This window comes from Bison bison, unplaced genomic scaffold (genome assembly GCF_000754665.1).
Source record: "Bison bison bison isolate TAMUID 2011002044 unplaced genomic scaffold, Bison_UMD1.0 scf7180017864213, whole genome shotgun sequence".
Lineage (NCBI taxonomy): Eukaryota > Metazoa > Chordata > Mammalia > Artiodactyla > Bovidae > Bison > Bison bison.
In genome coordinates, this window is record NW_011494785.1 from 7,178,325 (window position 1) to 7,182,423 (window position 4,099).

Below are 4,099 nucleotides of genomic sequence, written 5' to 3' on the forward strand. Positions count from 1 at the left end.
GTGCTGAGAGAGCCAGGGGCTTGATCGCAATTAAGCCTCACCGTGGACACGTTCCCAGTACAAATGAGACCCAAAGGGGTCAGGTCGCTGTCCAAGGTCACGAGGCTAGTATGCGCTGGAGCAGCATTTGAGCTCAGATGCATCTGAGTGGACCCAGACTATGCAATGGAGCTGGGGTGGGCCTAGGGAGAGCTAGGAAAGAGGCTAGTGTTAGAGGGGAGGGGACTGGAGATTTTGACCCAACCTCTAGTTATACTATGGCCACCCAACCGTCCTTTCCCACCCCAACCCCTTGAAAAAGCAGAGGTGACTCCCCTTCTCCCCATACAAAAAAAAAAAATTTTTTTTTTTCCCTGTGATCTCAGAAGGTAGCATCTCTGAATCTTAGGAGCACAGAACATCAAGGGTCACTGAGAAGACCCCTCTCCCACTGCAGTCTACACTGGCATGGCAAAAGCCCAGTGGGCAGGTGGACTGGGCACTGGAACAAACAAGCAGGCATGGGAGCGGGCTGTAGTGCCAGGGTGATGCAGGAAACTTTTACTGTCTCCTGTTGAAAATGTATATACACATTTTGTTGCAAATTAACTCTCAATGAAAAATGTTTTAAAAAATTCTACCATCCTTCAGAATCCAGCTCCATCTCCAATTTTCCATGAAGCATTTCCTGGCCGTGGGTTTCCAGGACTTGGAGAGTGTTCAGAAGGCTGGGATAGAGGAGAGGGGCTGTGGTTCACTGGAGGACTGGCCAAGGCCACACCCAGTTCAGTCCTGAGCCAAGGCCACACCCAGGCCTGTCTCCCTGCCAAGCCTGCATTCTTGACTTGAAGGGAAGGCCCATGGTGGGGCTCTGGACCACCAGGGATGCAGTGTGGTCTCAGCAAAGTGGTGGGGAGAGACCAGAACATTTCTCAGGATCAACAGCCCAGGGAGGCCCTGTGTGGCTGCTGAGATCCTGCCCAGGGGTCCCTGGGCACATGTTCCACACACTTCACCCCAACCCCAGCCTCAGGATCATGTCTGCCCTGCTTACCTGATCTCTGGGAGTCGAGGGTTACCTAACTTGTAAAGTAGGAGCAAATCAAATGCCAGCTCTGTACACGATGAACCCCCAGAGCTGTATGTGCATGGATGTGAGTTAATACTCATTGGAGCAGTGACCTGGAAACCTGCCAAGCAGCACAGCTTGGAGGAAGCATCTCCCCGACAGAGAGGTGGGCCAGGCTCTCTGAAGGTGAAGGCAGACAGGCAGTAGGCGGCCTGAAGTCCTGCAGACACGAGAGGCGTTGGGACTCCTGGTACATCTACGTGTGTTCTATGAAGACAGAAGCACTGACATTCTATCTTGGAAGGGCAGAGAAGGCCAAGAGAGGGGCCTACTGCCCAGAGCAGCAGGCCTCTGTGGCTTGGGCACCAAATGGTGCCCCCTTTATGTGAGCTGCTCCGTGAGCGATGGAATAGTTGGATACATGGGTCCAGAGGCTGGAGTTGAATTTTGCTCAAAGTGATCTGTTTATCCCCTAGAATGACTTTTTAAACCTATGATATGAACATGTCACTCTCCTGCTTACAAACCTATTAGTGACTCCCCGTTGCCATCGCTTTGGGGCTTCCCTGGTGGCTCAGCAGTAAAAGAATCTGCCTGCAATGCAGGAAATGCAGGGTAGAACCCTGGGTCGAGAAGGTCCCCTGGAGAAGGAAGGAAATGGCAACCCTCTCCAGTATTTTTACCTGGAGAACCCCAAGGACAGGGGAGCCTGGAGGGCTGTAGTCTATGGGGTCGTAAAGAGTTGGACACAACTGAAGGGGCTGAGCATGCACGCATCCCCATCCCTTTATGGAAGAAAGTCCAAATTCCTTAAGGCGCTAGTACCTAGTGGTTAAGGCAGGGATTCTGAAGCCAGAAGGCCTAGTTCAAACCTGCCTCTACCTGTTACCAGTGGTGTGACCTAGTTTGCAAAGAGGGTAAAGTAGCAGGTCTTTGACAGCGCCTGACACCACCCTTTCTGTGCCTTAGTTCCACAATCTGTAAAATGGGAGAAGAGTACTAGCACATGGAAAGCTTTAATAAATGTTGGGCCTTATGATGTTAGCTTTTCTTGGTTTACAAGACTTGGCAGGGCTCACCCTCCCAGCCTCATTTCCCATCTTCACTCTTGGAGCAGCATTAAACTGTGCCTAACTTTCCCCACACACCAGACTGTCTCCCGTCTCTCCCTTTGCTCATGCTGTCCCCTGCCTGGAATGCCACCCCGCCTTCTTCCTTGATTCATCTCTATCCTCAGCATCCAGCAGGAGGCCACACCCCGGGCAGCCTCTGGGTGAATGTTTGCAGTACTAGTTCCCCCCACAGATAGCACTGGCTGCTGCTGGAGGCAGAGGGGAGAAGTTAGGACAGAGAGGACTTGAAACCCATCTCTCTGGAGCTCTGGCGAGAGGCCCTCCTGATCCCAGCACAGAATTCCTCAAGAGATGGCCAGAATAGGATTCACAGGGGAACTTTCATAAGACTACAACAGTCTTCACATTTTCCTTCTGAAGCTCACATCTCTGAGGTTCTTTATTCCTTCACTTTCCTTTTTTTTTTAAATTCCTTCACTTTCATTCCATCCTTAGGGAAAGGGAATTCTGCCCTAAATGAACAAATATAGTCATTCATTCAAAATATATGTTTTGAGCCTGACTTTGGATGCCGTTAAAGTACTGCACTCAATATGCCAGCAAATTTGGAAAACTCAGCAGTGGCCACAGGACTGGAAAAGGTCAGTTTTCATTCCAATCCCAAGGAAAGGCAATGCCAAAGAATGTTCAAACTATCGCACAATTACACTCATCCCACACACTAGCAAAGTAATGCTCAAAATTCTCCAAGTGAGGCTCCAACAGTTCATGAACTGAGAACTTCCAGATGTTCAAGCTGGATTTAGAAAGGGCAGAAGAACCAGAGATCAAATTGCCAACATCTGCTGGATCATCTAAAAAAGAAGAGGGAGTTCCAGGAAAACATCTACTTCTGCTTTATTGACTACTCCAAAGCCTTTGACTGTGTGGATCACAACAAACTGGAAAATTCTTCAAAAGATGAAAATACCAGGCCACCTTACCTGCCTCCTGAGAAATCTGTATTCAGGTCAAGAAGCAACAGTTAGAACTGGACATATTGGGGAATATAGGGAAGGAGTTCCATACTGGGGAAGGAGTACGTCAAGGCTGTATACTGTCACCTTGCTTTTTTAACTTATATGCAAAGTACATCATGCAAAATGCAGGCTTGATGAAGCTCAAGCTGGAATTGAGATTGCCAGGAGAAATATCAATAACCTCAGATATGACACCACCCTTATGATGCTTTTGAACTGTGGTGTTGGAGAAGACTCTTGAGAGTACCTTGGTCTGCAAGGAGATCCAACCAGTCAATGTTAAAGGAAATCAGTCCTGAATCTTTATTGGAAGGACTGATGCTGAAGTCAAAATTCCAGTACTTTGGCCACCTGATACAAAGAACTGACTCATTTGAAAAGACCTTGGTACTGGGAAAGATGGAAGACAGGAGGAGAAGGGGACAACAGAGGATAAGATGGTTGGATGGCATCACCGACTCAATGGACATGAATTTAAGCAAGCTCTGGGAGTTGGTGATGAACAGGGAAGCCTGGTGTGCTGCAGTCCATGGGGTCGCAAAGAGTTGAACACTCCTGAGAGACTGAACTGAACTGAACTTGGTCCAGGCATAGTGCCAGGCACCAGGGAGAGCTGGAAACAGGACAAAATTACAGTTTTATATTCTAGTGGGGAGGCAAGCAGTAAATAACTGAATAATTAAATAAGCAATAGTACTGAGAACTATAAGGAAATTTTTAAAGTAACATGATAGAAAGTTATAGGAGGTGTGTGGGGAGTGTGGGAGGGGTGTTGGGAGATGGGGATTGCTTATAAGGTTATCAGAAAAGGCCTGCATTTAGCTGAGAGTTGAATGACCTGAGAAACCAGCCATGGAGAAACTTGGGGAAGGACTGAGTGTTCCAGACAGAGGGAACAGCGAGTGCAAAGGCCCTGAGGCAGAAATGAGTTTGATAGATTCCAGGAACAGAAAGAAGGC